This window comes from Anopheles bellator, chromosome 2, assembly GCF_943735745.2.
Source record: "Anopheles bellator chromosome 2, idAnoBellAS_SP24_06.2, whole genome shotgun sequence".
NCBI classification, from domain to species: domain Eukaryota; kingdom Metazoa; phylum Arthropoda; class Insecta; order Diptera; family Culicidae; genus Anopheles; species Anopheles bellator.
In genome coordinates this window covers 19,554,473-19,570,886 of record NC_071286.1, presented here as the reverse complement: position 1 = coordinate 19,570,886, position 16,414 = coordinate 19,554,473, and positions in this window count along the sequence as shown.

The following is a 16,414-nucleotide window of genomic DNA, read 5'->3' as shown; positions in this document are numbered from 1 at the left end:
CGCTAAGTGGGGACTCCGACTCCGTTTCTATTCACCATTCGTCCTGGCTCAGTCGGGACGCCCTTGCGCCGTTCGTTGTTAATTGACCATTACCGAGTCGACAAGTTGCCTTTCGTTGTTTTGGGTGTGCCGCGCGATCCACATCCTTGGACTGGGTCCTTGTTTGGTGGCTTCCTTTGTTCCGCGATTCCATTCGTTTCGTCCTTGCGCTAGAGCGAGAGTCCTTCTTCCGTGACCGGCATTATGTTTTAATCAGCCACCGCCACGAAGCAACAAATGAATGCAAATGTATGTGGGAAACGCCGGCTCCTGGGCGAGCCCACGATTTTCCCAGGATATTCCCAGGAGAGCCAACCAAAGCGGTTCCGCGTGTATCCTTTTGCACGGTTCGTTGGCTGGGCCGGCAACAAGTGTTCGAGGGTCGATTTCCGGCACGACGATCGGCAAATGAATGCATTATGCGCTCGAAGGACTTTGCACCTGCAGTGCGCCACCCGGACACGCTTGCCTTGCGTGGGAATACTGGGAACTTTTGGGTTGTAGTTCCTTTTTCGTTTTTGCTAGTGGAAAGCGACAGAGTTCAGGTGCTTCACAAAATCTGTGCCACGGTACAAGGTGTTTGACGAAAAAAAAGGACATTAAAGCGGACATTATTTTCATTCCCAAGGCATGTCGCCACATTATAGATCAATGCCTCCAATCATTTTAGAGACCGCAATGTCGTAAGATTTCTTAAAAATATTTGGACAATTATTTTAAACTGGTTACATTCAAGATGTCCTTTTGGTTTTGGTCAGAGTCTTGTCGAACAATTCAGACTACGATTCCTAAAAAACGTAGAACTGGTTGGTTGTGCTCCCCTGTGTTTCTTTTAATTTCAATAGCAACGGAATAATTTTTCACAGTTGGTTCCTTGAAATTTAGTAAAGTCTCAGTCTGGTTAAGAACCTTTGAATTGCGTAGTCCTCATCAACTCGGCACACTTCCGTTGACCGTCTGTGCCTCATCATGAGCTAGTGTTTGAATGCGCACAAAATGGTAAATCACCAATTGTTCTTATGCTAAGGTACTTGCAGCCCCTGATAGCCTACGGCTGATAAGAGAAAAGAAGGGCAAACACTCGATCACAACGAAGCTTCACGGACAGGCTATTGTTCCTCGCCCAGGGTGCAGTGCGATCGATGTCAATTGACCCGCCTCGTGGGTGAATGTTGGGAAGAACAGGGCGGAATTTTTATGAAACTTTTGCATGCCGCACGCGGTGTCTTGAAGCTCTCCGACTCCGGCACTCGTCAACGTTGCTGGGTAGTGGGTACCAAGGGCCCATAATCGTGCCTACGGTAGCTGCAATTACCTGTGCGAAGGTGCGTGTGGCACCGTTTCTACCGGAAAGCATCCCAAAGTGGCCATTGTCGATACTGGTGGCGGCCCAAACCGATTTGACGGCGACGGCAACTGCTGACGTGCGTATGGAGTTAGAAACCGGGGTGTGCAAACGGACAACGGACTGGTCCGACAGGTGGAACAGGTTCGGGCTGTCCCGCATATGGCACGATGGGCAGACGGCAGCGGCCTCACAGATGAAGAAGCTCGTGATGACAGTGCCTGCCATTATTGAGCATTCCGTTAGACACCTTGTACCGGGCCAGATTGGCGTCCTCGATTTTTGAAACTTCGCAATCGATTCTTATTCCTGCTCCTTTTCACCTGACTGCTTACAGATTAGTTTCGGTTCCGCCGAAGCACCGGAATGGGATGGACGAAAGGGAAGCGACTTCTGTTTAGTGCCACTGTTTACAAACTGCGCCGATTAGGGAAAGTTTAATTCCCGTATAGCATTCTAGAATGATAGAAACATGGAAATGTGGAAGCAGCTAACAAGAAGTGGTGGACTTCGAGTGGTTGGACATTTAATGCTATTAGCCTCATTAGCCAGGGAGATCCGGTCCGACAGACGTAACAAGTCCTTCGCTTGCTCGAGGACACTTGGTCATTTGGCTCAATGATCCCTGGACACATCGTTAGACGGACCTAAGTCACGGCGCAATAGGCAAACTAATTTCTCCCCGTGAATGTCCTATAACAGAGGGACGACAATGTCCCGCTTGTCCAGCCCGGAATCCGTCTAAGTGATAAGCCCATTATGGCGATAAGTGTGTCCAGCTCCAGCCACGCGAGTTAGTGGTTGTTTCTCTTTCGACCGGAACGCAAATGTAAGGATCTTCCTTTCTGTACCTTCCGAAAGTACCCCGAGTGACTTATAGTCAAAACAGGATATAACTTGCTATGTTTACCGTGCCCATTACTAGTCTACCAAATCAATCGTATTCGTACAGTGGATCGTGCCTTCTATTGGTTCTAGAAACCGAAGAACTCTATGGAGTGGATGGAACGGATTTTCATTCTTCCACTGATCTGTGTTCCTAAATATGCTCTGACACATGGTCAAAACATTCGAAACTCGTGCGATACAAATTGCACCTTTAATTGATCATGGTAATAATCAACCCCGGGACGAAACGTGGAAGTCAATTTTAGCGTTGTTCAAGTCATGGCACGTAACAACCGCCAGGAGACTGGGACAATACAATAAAGACCGGTCGCAAAAAACAGGTGAACTCCAAATCCCAATCCTTAACGTTGTCTTCCCAAGGATTATATGGACGGTGCACTGTAGACACGATTGATTGCCCATCGAACGATGGACCAGGTCCATGAAAAAGGGGTAACCATTTAGCGAACGGTGGCGATGCAAATCGCTCGCCGGGATTGATGGGCTAATTTAAGAACCGGAGCCCGAGGTCTGAACCGGAGAGACCAATAAAATGGGCGCTGACAAAGAATTTAAATAATTCGATTTTTTTCACGCGTGCTCTATGCTCGTGGTGGCGATCGTTTGTTTTCGCCGTCCCACAGACGAGACTTTGTTCGTCCTGGGAGAGCGCAAGTCACGATGATGATTATATTATTAAGACATTATCATTATAGGAACGCAGCCTGCTGTCGACGTACGTGTCGAGGTCCTCCGAACACGCTAACGCACGATTTCTCGTGACGGTGACCCGGACATTGTCTCGTCCGAGGGCGGCCTCCTGGCTCCTCCACAAATTAGTAACGCGCATGTGAGTGTCGCCGCGCAAGGGACTTCCAATTAGGCTACCGGTTTCTTTCTCTCCGTCCCGTCCAATCTTGGGTCGTCCATCTTGGGTCCGAGCGAGCGTGATAATGTCAATCTCCGTTGTACTCGGTGGGTGGTGGCTCGTCTTCGATATGCAGCGATTCAACCGAAACGCGATTCCCAAAAATCGTGCCTCTGGCAGAGTACACGCGAACAACGATCCTGGGGGCCACCACTGTCCCCCTCTCTCTGTCACGCTACCTCTCTATTGGTCTCACTTTGCTTGCTCATCGCGTGTACTCTTTATGGAGCGTCAAACAATCGACGATCGCTGTGCTCGCTGGATTGTGTCACCGATTAGCCTGTATTCTCTCTCTCGTTCTCCCTCAAGCTCACGCCATCTCTTAACTCTTTCACTGTTATAAGTCGTCGAGTTCCTATTGCACTGTCCTGACGCATCTATCGGTATTTGCTTCTCGCGCATCTTTCTCTTGGGAGCTTCTTCTTTCGACTTCTCGCTCTCTCTCACTACTCTTCCACTACTTCTTTGCGTGTATACATAATTCATTTTCATCTATTCCTCGCCGGGGCTATCGTCGATCCTCAATCATCGTCGTCGCCGTCGTCTTCGCCGCTCATGGAGTCGAGTTGTTGCTATTATTATTACCATCACTGCTCTTCCCTATCGCAGTTCCGACCCGCCACGGTCTACCGCCCCCCGCACACCGCCCCCACGCCCGTCGGGGTCCTTCGTTTCGCTGTAAATCGTTTCTTTCGCTTCCTTCCTTCCTCCCAAGAAGTCACCGGCGAGAGCCAGGCGAGGCGAGTTCAACGAACCGGCAGTAGTTCCTCTCTTCGCTGGCCACTATTTTCTATTTTTTCCCCAACACGCTCACATCCTCTCTCTCTCGCTCGATGGCCTCCTCTGTTTCGCTCACGACCTGCCTGTCTCACTCACTCTCGCCTATTTTCCTCGGATTCGTTTTGGTCTAGTCTTCGCCGAGAGTGCTCGGATTTTTCTCGCTGCGTGACTTTCGTCTTCTCACGGACTCCACGAAAGTGTGTGGGCCATCGTTTGATGGTGGTGGTGGCCGATGTCCTCATCGCTGCTAGATTTTCTTTCCGGTCTTCTTCTTCTGCCTTCTTGCTTTCCGCCCATCATGGTATAGGGACTTCTTCGTTGGCCCTCGCTTTCGGAGTCGCCGGCAATTGACTCCGCGCGTCTGCTCTCCGGGCACCGGGCGGATCCTCAGGCGAAGAGTTGCTTCACTCGATCGAAGCAACCAAGGCCCGGCAAGGCGTCCTACTGCAAGGGTTGATTGAAAAGTTCCAAGAAGGCTGGCGAACAGGATTCAAACGTTCGATCAACGATCATAGGCAACAAATAATTCAAATTAATCAAGTGAGGAATGTAATTTTAAAATTACAATACTAAATAATCGTTCGCTTCAAATCGCTTTAAATTTTTCGTAGGCAACGATTTTAACTATTGCTTTTCTCTCACTTTTCGTCGACACCGACAAACATCTTTTCAACTCACTCCCTGAGCAATGTCCCTCGCCAGTCTGGTACGGGTGACGTACCCAACGACGGGAACTCATTGACCTTTCCTTCAAATTGTCCAATCCAATCACGCTCCGCTGGTGGTGTTGGAGTCCCACCAGAACAGACCGCTGTGTCCGTGAACCGAATGCGGCACAATAGCACTCCGTCTCCACTCGTCCCTCCGTGTATGTGTGAGTCCGTGCGCACGATGCGTTGCAACATTGCATCGGAATGCATCGAAGCGGGCGCGGCTCTCGGGAACGAAAAGGGAACGCCGAGAAAACGCACAGAGCCAACGCCAACGAGAAGGATTAACGTGCCTTTTTTATGAACAGAACAAACTTCCGTCTTGGGGAACTGATAAGCTGGGGCAGGAAAGGGCGGCCGAAGGGCGGTGTCCGATGCTCCGTTACGGTTTCAATGGAAGGTTTGTCGCTGGGCATTGTTATTATGAAATTATTTTATTATGCACCCTCCATTCGGCAGAGTCAGTCAGTGGGGCTGGTTTGATGCTTCTCTAGTTGGCCGCCTGTGGGCTGCGTGTCTGGAGCGCAAGGTTTTCCGTTGCGCAAAAAGTGGATGCGTGTCGTCAGAGTTCCCCTGGTGCTTCTTGGGCCACGCAGTCGCAGATATTGCTTGGAACGGTTTAGTTTAGTTTAGAATAGAAGAAGAGATCGGAAAGGATGCACACTTCTATATTTGGTGGAGACTTACAAATTATTACCGAGAAGCTACTTTCAATCCTCAAACTAGTGTTTTCACACACAAACCTGTGTTGGTTTTTGGTTGACAACAATTTTCACTCCATCCATTCCATTACTCCTTTACGGGTCATTACCCTGGCGGGGACCACGGCGACAGGTTATTCCCGATCCCGTAGAGATTTCCAGACAGTTGCCACACTGGCTCTGTGTGTGACCCTCGCGCAGGGAGTTGCGTGTAACGCACACACAGCCAAAGTCACCCCGTTTCCGGCTCGGCAACTTCCTTTCACTCCATTGTTCCAGCATTTTCCCCACGGAGCGATGGACGCAACGCGTGAGGTTATTTTTATTCCACTGGTTATGGTTGCCTGACTTCTGCTGCTGCTGGAGGTTCACTATTATTAGATAGCATCGTTGAAAGCTATCCCTTCGCTTTCCAATTTGGTCCTCTTCAGTTACTCATCCAAGCCGTTTTTTGGGGGGGTCCATGACCAACAGGGTCCATCCTGAATGTTGGCTTTGTGTGATTTGTGATTAATAGTGTCGCGTCGTTAGATTGAGCATTGATTGGAAAACAAAAACCATCTGCCTGCCATGTCATGTAGCAAGACTTCAAAGGGTTGTGAACTGTTGGTCAAAATTGATTTTGATATCAGTCGGTAACAAATGAGTGGCCCAGCATTCCAGGTCTTGTTTGGTGCGAATTGCATACTCTTTGGTATTTGTTGGTGTACTTTGAATTGGTTCCAGCTTAATTAACGCAGGAACGTTACGAATTCAAATAGGCCTGTAAGGCTAAGGCTAAGAATAATCTCTTTCAGATGATCAATTCTTGAATTGATCATCTGAAAGGGATTATTCTTCGTGTCGCTGATTTTCAATTATGTCGTTGATCGTGTCGCTGATCATCGGTTTCCAGTTTTGTAGGCGGCTGGTTGGGTATTATTGTGTCAGGAAAAGTACGTTGCGTTGCTCGTAATTAAATTTTTTTTTGTTAAAATACCTGCCGAAAGAAAGCGAATGTTTGATGGACAGAAACGTCTTGCAATTTGGGCATTCGGAGATCGCAAAATTTGACTTTATCAACCTAAATCATTAATGAATCCATCGTAAACGGACATTGAAGGCATCATTTGATATGGCCGGCTTAATTGGACATACTAAAAATGCATAATTGATGGGCTTCTGAACCCAATCGTGTATTTTTAGTTGTAGAAGCTTAGAAGTCGTGTAGAAGCTTAGTTCCAGCAGAGCGAGCGCCACGCATCCAACCGTGAGATTTCCTTTAATTTAATGTTTTGCAATAATGTTTCGTCGGTAGACTAATGTCGTTCAGATGACAGAATAAAGCCCTAAATCTAGATAGGACTACTACTGCTTGTGTTGAATCAGTCCATGGAAATTCCGTTTCATCAGTGGGTTCCGTTTCTGGTGTTGTGGTTTCCGGTCCTGTGTACATTGCAGATGTTATTGGAGGTTCCGTAAATTCGGGTGATTAAGTAGTTGCAGTTATTGAACCTATGGGCGATGTTATGGGCGGTTCCGTTTCAGCTGGAGTCATCGAAAGCAGCGCGATCACTAGGGCAAAAATAACCAAACTGAGGAACATTACCAACTTATGGTTCCTAACATAATCTGAAGAGAGAATTAGGCAAATATTAACCTGATGCAACTGCGTATTGTACGAATTGATCCATTTGACTCACTAACGACTTCGTTCATGGATCGACAACAGAACATGTTGAGGGATTTTGTATAACAAAACACGTTTTAGTTAAGCAAACGGTTTGAATTTCTTGTCATATTACACTTAAATTCGGGGAATATTTTAACACTATAGCATGTTACTAAACATTAGTCTTTCTACTGAATTGGCACACTAATGAAATGAAAACAGTGAGCGCAGCTGCTAATAAATTACGACTTTTGATCGCTTATAGAAATACTATCGATCTATATAAGTAGATAAATCGTCATGCACAAAACTGTAGGTCACCGACATCGACAATCTAAGTAAAACATTAAACATATAGTTCCGTTAATAGGCCTAATCTTGTGCAGCAACTATGTAGACAAAGATTTAATCTTATCTGATATTTCATCCCAATCATACTCTAGTTTCTTGTTTGGTTTATATTGGTGTGCGTACCTGTGTTCGTTTCTGACACCGGGTTTTGGATAGCTCATCAAAAAGCAATACTTTTGTAAATAATACCATAAAAATACAATACAATAGTACAGTATGTAACCTAATGATAAGACACAACCGAACAGATGTATCGTAGTAAATTACTTACGTACGTGCCTATCAATCGTTTGTTCGTTATCATTCCGGGAATGTAGAGACATATTAGTGCGCTGCAGATGTGAAGCTGCTCGTAATTTTAAAAAAGTGTGGTAAAATACCTGTCAAAACAAAGCGAAAGTTTGATGAACAGAAACTATTGAAATTTGGTCCTGCGGTGATACGCAAACTTGATTTTGTCAACCTAAATCTTTAATGAACCCATAATAAACGGACATTGAAAACATCCTTTGACACGAGTGGCTTAATTGGATAGGCTTGAATAAAAATGCATAATTGTTTGGCTTCAGAATCTACTCGTATATTTTTGAGAATCCAACGATTATATTTCTTTCCGATCTCATGCGAAACACAATAGCTAATCTAATGTTCTAGGTAATCAATTTAATGTTTTACAATCATACTCCGTCGGAAGACTCATCTCGCCCAGACGACTGATTTGGGCCACTGATCTAGACAGGGCTGCTACTGGCCGAGCCATCTCTCAGTTTGACCAGTTTGGAGTGGGTTGTGTTGGTCCAGTGATTTGTATTGTTGTTGTAGATTCTGTAAATTCGGATGCTAGGGTAGTTGTTGTATCTATCGATGCTGTCATTGGAGGTTGCGTAGTTCCCGTTTCAGCGGTTGTTAGAGTAGTTGTAGTTATTGAATCTATAGGCGATGTTTCTGAGGGTTCCGTTTCAGTTGGAGTCGTCGAAAGTAGCAGACACTCCTGAGACTTTTCCTGACACTCTTCCAAATCAGCAGCATTGTTGCTATTCGATACGGCCAATACTATCAGCGCGATCACCAGGGCAAGAATGACCAAACTGAGGAACATAACCAACTTATGGTTCCTTACATAATCTATGAGAGAAAAGGGAAAATATTAAGCTAATGTAATCTATAGACTTGTACAATCCTTACGTACGGTACGGATTAATCTATTTCACTTACCAACGACTTCGTTCATACATCGAGAACCGCACATGTTCAGAAATTGACGCAGTACAGTCTAGTTTAGTAAACGGTTTAAGATTTTCTTAATATGACTCCTAGTAACAATTAATATTTCCACAGCATAGCATAGTTTCACAAGCCTATCCGTTTAGTTGAGACACAAATGAACTGCAGATCGTGGGCGCTAGCTACTAATAAACAGTAGCATCTTATGTTTAATGATATTTATAGAGCCTTTATCATTTATATAAATACTATCGTTCTATGTAAACCGATAAATCATCATATCGCAGTCCGATAAGACACGCTTATTGATCCACCGATACGCATAGAAGTTTACTAATCGATGTTCTTACCATTGTTACGTGGGATGTAACTGTGTTCGGTGCCATGCCAAAAGTTAACTCGTTACAAATTCTGTAAACTAAATTAAACAAAAGGACTAAACCAAAACACACAGGATCAAAAAGGTTCCAAGATTTATTTGATGTTCCTTACATAACTTCTGGCGTTTCTCAAGCATTCAAGAGCTGGTAAATTTAGAGAAGTAAATCCGATTTTAAGTGAAAATCAAACGTTCAATAGATGGTCCAGAAATTCCTCGACGACAAGGCTTACGATCCGCCAGAGCTTCGATTCCACCGACAAGGTTAGGTTACTTGTTGCTGCGAGGATTGACCTCGTTCTGCGACACCGAACACTGGGTGTGAAGCGGACATAAAATCCCTTCAAACCGGAAGGGTGGAACCGTATCGTTTCCGATCCACCGTCGCCCTCAGCCAGCTGGCCCAATCGGTCAATCAGGCAGGGCCGCCCGAATGGGTGAACGGGGACCATTTGAAATGCAAATAGCTGCCTCCCCCAAAAGTCGCGTTTCGCTGGAGGGGGCGACACTCAGCCAAGGGCCGCGCACTGCACCGGACACAAAGCGCACACCTCGGTGACCGTTATGGGAAATGAATTTCCTTTCGAACTCTTCGACACGCACGGCGCGCACGCACAAACCTTTTTTACGCCAATTCCGTTCCGCTGCGCACGGAAAGTAAGCCGGAATCCCGGCAACTGGTAGCGCCCAGGGCGGTGCCCGGTTCCAGGATGGTGCCCGTCTAGACTCCCTGACCTTTATGATGGACCCTGCAACCACCGCTTTTGGCCGTTCGGACCGGGTTCGAGCAAGGAGCTGTCAGCCTGGGGCATTTAAATGAGATTTAAATTGACTCAATCGGTTTCCTGCGCCAGCACGGATTCGTCACCGGAAATGCAAAATTCATTAACCACAATCAACGAACCGAGCGGTTGCTGGGAAAGAGCCCGATGTTCGATGTGCAACGACGCGGAACCAAGCGCAGTAATGTGGCTTTCGGGGCGTGGATATGATTTTATGGATATGGATATGAAGCTCATTAAATTCCTGGAGCTGAAAGGTGTGCTAGGAAAATTCTTCAAGATCGCTCCGAAATCATCAGCCCATAGAGCCACCACCGCGTGAATGATTGTAAATTTCCTTATCATTCATGAATTTATTATTATTGATTTTTGATAGCATGAAAAGCATTATGCACCAAATTTTAATGTTTTGCACTAATGTTGATGCACTGCAGTGTTCGAACTGATTAATTAATTTGGTTAACATTTTATAGACAAAGGGTATTAAATCCATGTTATTGATCCTCATTAGTTGTCGTTGAATAAACTTCGATGTCATTAACATCGATTTCATTTGCCCCGTTTCCACGCCATTACGCCGACGGTTACGGCAGTTAATGATAGCATTTTCGGGTTTACCAAAGCGGCAGGAAAATTTTCCTGCCCTGGCCACAACAAACAGCCCACGGGTTTTCTTTCGATCATCGCCCAATTTTGCCGGTGGCTCCTTATGTCATCGCCGGGCCTCGTTTTCGGCTGCAAATGAGCGTCCAAAGCGCGTCATGTTTTTGCACAACACACCATCCTTCCTATTGCTCCACGGTGCGCGGTTGTTTAGAGATTTGTTTCCATCCGACACCGAGCAGAGGCTCCGCGAGGGTGGCGGTTGGCGATTGTGCAGCATAATCTCTGGCCGCCCGGGGGCGGGAAGGGAAGCGTTTTGTTTTGGGGTTGCGATCGGTGGGAAACTTTGAATGTAAATTCGTTGATTGTGAACCCTGCAAGCGAAGCTTCCACCGAGCGTCCGCCTCGCTGTTACGTTGCGTTGTGTCCGCTTCACTCGACGGTGATTTCTTCCTTCTCGAGACTCGAGACCCGCAGAGCTGCACCTTGGCTTAGTTTTGCTTGTGTTTTTGCCGGGGCTCCGGTGTACATTACGGCGGAGCTTGCCATCGAGGGTTCGCGTTTTAATTAACACCCGTCCTGTGCCTGTTCCCAGGATCCGAGGTTAACCCTTCGGTGCACGTTGGATGTGCGTTTTACTGTGCAGTACATAATTTCTAGCCAAGTGTGCCTTTATTGCAATAGGAATAAAAAAATGTAAGAAGACACTCAGTAATAAATTAAATTTTGTAACCAAATGCTGTGTATTATAACAGGCGAACATACGATTGCTTACGAAGACGTTTTGAGACAAATTCAAGCAAGCCTTCAAATCTTTTTAAATTTTCTAAATTTTCACCACAATCTTCCAGTGCCAATTTTTGTACAAAAACGACAAAACTCCAATAAAAGAATAAAATATAAAATTATGTACTTCTTTAAGGGCTTGCCGTTATAGTTCATAATACACGTCACTATATGTTTGAATACCAAAATAAACCGAAAGTTAAATAACACCAGAAGCTCGTTGATTAACGAAATCTTTTAGACGAATTAACTGTGGTGAAATATAACAGAATCCCATAATCCCTCAGTTTTTTGTAGTCCCATCGACCGGCGCACCGAAGGGTTCGGACGTTTAATGCCATTCTGAGCCGGCATGATTATGAGCCTCCTGACGGCGCGGTGATATTTATTCCGGTACTTTAAAGTGGCGCACTGTCATCGCCCCGTTAGCTTTCCTCGCGCGCGCCCGCCGGTCCGACAAAGCTTTTGTCAGCCCTTTGCCACCCCAATTTCGGGCCGCCGCACTGGGCGGGAACAGGAAGAAAGGCGAAAAAGATAGAAAGTCAATTCGCGCCCCGGCCCAGGCCAGGCCAGTTCCCAGGTTTATTAGCGGGGCCCCCGGACATATCGCGACGTCACGCGGATCGGAAGTCGCCCGGTGGAGGTCCCACAGGTCCCCGTCTCGCCGGACGATGATCCACTTGAAGCGCCCCGCCACAATTGGGTGAGCTTATACTTCCCCACAATCCCAGGCCCCAGGGCCCTTCCTCCCGCGATCCGTTTCCCGCCCAAAATTCCCATGCGCTTCGGTTCGCCGGCTCGACAAATGCCTTGCGGTGCGTTCCTGTGCGCGCGCTGCGCTAACGCGCGTGTGTCTGCGCGGTGCGCGCTGCCGTCTTGACGGATACGTCGTCGGCGAAGAGGCGATTCCGGCCAACGGTAAATCTTCCGCTTCCATTCCGTGCCGCCTGGGCTGGGCAGCAGAAGCCGTGGCTTTCCTTTCTAACGTCGGGAAGTGGTACGGCCGTCGATGGCGGTGTCACCTTTTTTTCGTTCCCTTCGCCGTGGACTTGCTACCCGCGAATGTGAACCATTCAGCGGAACTTCTGCGTCCGGAGATTGTTTTTCTTTTTGTTTTGTGAACTTCTACTTTTGAATTGCCTTTTTCGATTACGTGTTGCTTCGTTTGGCTCTTACGCCACCCGACCAGTCTAGGGAGTTGCGCGTTGGGCGAGAGACCGATCGAAGGGTTCTGAAGATAACTGTTTATTTAATTATGGGGTAAAACATTTTATAGAGAGCACTTTCAGTAGTTCAAATAGTGAAAGTAAATATAAATGAACTGAATAAAATTCGAAAGAATTGAACTATTTAGGACTCTGGATTGTCGACTACAAAAAGACCGTTCAATTTCGTCCTGTCCGATCGTCAATTTGGTCTCTGTCAAAAATATTCAAAGTCACCCCAGGCTGGAATTTTGATACCTTTACCTAGATATTGATTTTCAATGCCAATGGGCGGCGGAGGAAAACCACTAGGCCTCGAAGACAAACGGATACCGCCACGTAATCCAACTCCTGCCGATTGCGGATCGATTTGTTTGCTCCACCAAGTTTCCAAACATTCGTTCGAGCACAGAAACAAACCGCCAACCGAATCGTCGATGTAAGTTGATCAGTGCATTCGTCATCGCGTCAAGGCAGATCATTTGATCATCTTTCCGCGGATCGATGCCGATGCCTAATCTATTCCGTGAGGCACAGGATACGACCCAACAACAATCTCTAGCCAGTGGTCGTGGCCAAACTGGATGCAATCGATATGAATTATTTGACGGACACGGCATAAGCCAACGATACGGTATCCTTTGGTTTGCGTTTCATCCGACGCGCAAAAGGAAGTGGCCTTTGGGACTCGGTCTAAGGTCGATGGGCCACGAGAAAAGCAAGGGGGTTTTTATTGGCAATCTAAGATCCTTCACTTCGTATTGAATGTCTGATGGGGTTACGGTTTGAGGTACATAGAAGAATTTCTCAACCCATTATTGTCCAGGCTGATCAATGAGAATGAGCAATCGAAGATAGCTAATTCAAGTAAACACGATTAAATGCAAATAAGCGCTCAGTATGACGTGTTGTACTGTAGCGTTGAATGCAAATTACAGACTGGCTACCATTCTTACGAGATCCGATCCACTTACGGTTTAGAGTGACTTATCATAAACTAATAATTAATTACACTCTACACGAAGTGGACTGTGAAACCGTTCATGACCTACAGCGGTTTAAAATAAATTCGAATGTAAGCTAAAAGCATGTTCAATTGTAAAGAAGCCGGTTTTGGCATGCTTTCATGTATATATTGTCACCACGAAGCAGCAAATTTACAGCAACCTATAGCAGACCACCAAAATACCGTTTCTAACGTTCTACATACAGCTAAAGATGCTGACAATTGGCCAACCTCAATTATTCGCCTTCGCACACCGATGAGCACATCGAATGCGTTCGACGATGCACCTTTAAATCGCGGGCTTTGGTGAAAAGCGATTGTTTCTGGCAGCCATAGCAGCTCCTTCGGCGGTCGGACAGACCAAGACGGGACCACTGTTCCCGATCGCCGCCAAAATGTTCCTCGATCGCGGCCGCCCCGACGCATTAGCAAATCTCCTCGGCCCGCTCGTCTAGGGCTGCTGCGGTGGTGCGTAGAGAATTGGCCGCGAGAGCCGCGAACGAGAGGATCGAATAGAAAATTGCATGAAAACCACATTAACCGCGGCAAATTGCTGGTATGCAGGCCGGCCTGTGAGATGTGGCGTGGTAACTAAAAAAGTCCAGCTCCAGAGGCAGCCCGGCAACGGGAACGCCGGTCTGGGTAGCGGACCCGCGGGTCTTTGTCTGGGGCTGTGGATCCGGGCAGGATCTGAGGTTGATTGCGACAGGGTTTGATGACGGCGCTGGATTGGCCCCGGTTCGCGCCCGGCCCTCTTCGATGCGGTTCCAATTTGAAGGGAAGCGTGTCTGGTCTATTTCGTCATCCGTCATCTTCGACGGTCTGGCGGTCTGATGAGCCGGGCGGCTAGTGAATGGGGAATGACTTAATGCATGAATGAATGGCGCCGACAAAACCCACGGCCGGATGAATGAATGAAACGGCGGACGCGGGATTGGGTGGGATTTTTTCTTTGTGACTACGAACAGCGAGTTGTGCGAACGTATTTTCTAAGAAGCTTTAAGGATAGATAAGCGCAACATAAAATTTGTAGATTGGAATTTATCTAATAGAAGCTTTGCCCATGTCCATGGTTCACAGGGCAAACAACTAGAAACTACGATGCTATACGTACTAAATGAATCTATTTTATAAATCTGAAAAAAGGAACTGCTTAAGTTCATATTATTTTGAAGTGCTGAATATTACATAAGCACAGAAAATGTAAAATAGAACGACAAGAATGAAAAATAGACAGGACGAACTGGTTATTAATAATAAACAATCTATTCAGATAAAACTAAGCCAAAGAATAATAAAGAAAGGCCACCATTAAACGTTTAAATCTCTTAAACGATAATACTACAAAAAACATCTTTCTCGAAAATTGTTCTTAACAATCGAAAGTCAGTTGTTGCAACTGGACATATGTGGGTCAAATCTTTTGTAGTTTAATAGGTGAGAGAACGTACGTACAATCGATCAATTGCACCTGGATTAACTAGGATGTTAAGAAACAACTTAACTAAAATTTTTTTTTCTCCCTATTGATGTTCTTCATTTCCATTTATCTTGATGTTACAGAGCTTTAAGTTGCGCTATACTAACCAAAGATTTGCTGTATTCGCGATGCCGCGCATATTTTTCAACTATTGTGTATTTATCGACAGCGAATAAATGTTAGGAGAAATTATCTACACATTATGTTGGCTTACCAAATGTTAAACTACTAAGCATTGGGTTCTCTCCAGCCCTCGGGAGCAACTTTTTTGGTCCCGAAAGCTCCCAATCCGCATGCTTGTTTCTATTGTGATACAATAATTTTGGTAGTCACTTTCTGGCCGTTTTACTGGGCGCTGCTTCCAGCTGCCGACAGCCCGAGCGGTGCGAAAAAAAAATTAAATATGAAATATAGTAAGGAAGGTAAATAGAAAGAAATGGTTTCAGACCACCGTCGGCTGTTGCTGGGAAAATATGGCATCCCCCGGAGGAAGTGCCGTCGAACTGGGAGGGCAAACAATGGGGAAAACTCGTCAGGGAAGCGCTCGGAAGCGTTGTTTCGCGGAAGGAAATGAACTACGGCACCCTGCGACAGAAAGGTGAATCAATTTTCCCCACAATAACAACAACAACAGCGGTGGCTCGGAATGCCCGAGACCTGAAAGCAGTTTTCCGCTTACTCATTCCGTGCGCCTCTCTTTCTCACTGGAGTCTGGAGTAGATTCTTCGTCCGCGTCCGCGGAGATGAAAATGCTCAGAAATCTGGATCACCCGCGGCGTTGGTGGTGGGACCCGCGTGTGATCCTAGGGTCTAGGACGGACCCCTCCGAACCCGGGGGCCACGGGGGAAATGGAAACGCGCCAACGCGCGGACCAATAAAACAAAAACCACCGCAAGACGAACGGGACGAGCGAGAAGAGTTAGGAGCAAAAACCGGACGAAAAACAATAAAAAGCCACAGCTTGGCCGGCGGCGGCGGCGGCGACTGCGGCCGTGCATAACCGGAAGAAGGTGACGGAAATAGGGGGAAAGTCTGAGAAATTTCTAGCGTCCCGCCGGCCCCCACCGGGAGCTCCACGTGGGCTCCCATCGCGGGCCGACGCTACGGCCACGGGGGAAAAGTTCGCATAGAAAGGAAGTCGGCCGTTGGGCGATCATTACACGGAGCGAAAGAGAAAGAGACGAATTGAGGACGGAGTGAGGGGGGTTAGTGGAAGGCGTAGAAAATCCTAGGATCAGGCGAAAACGGAAGCGAAAACAGGGAATCCGACCGAAGCGGGGCCCGGCCCGACGCGCCAGAAAGCTGCGCAAAGACGCAAGATGCCCATAAAAATAGACCAACGGTGGGGAGCTACCAGTCAGTCGGTCAGGTGCGAGTGAGGCAGAGGAGACGCTTCGAGTCGTCCGGAGTCCGCCACCGGATGGATTGTGTCTTTTTCTCGAACGGAGCATCATCGCCGTCGCCGTCGTCGTCTAACGGAAGTACGAAAGATAATTGCCTTCCCGTTTCCCATTTGCCGCGGTTTCGTACTGCTCCTCGCCGCTGCCGGGGATGG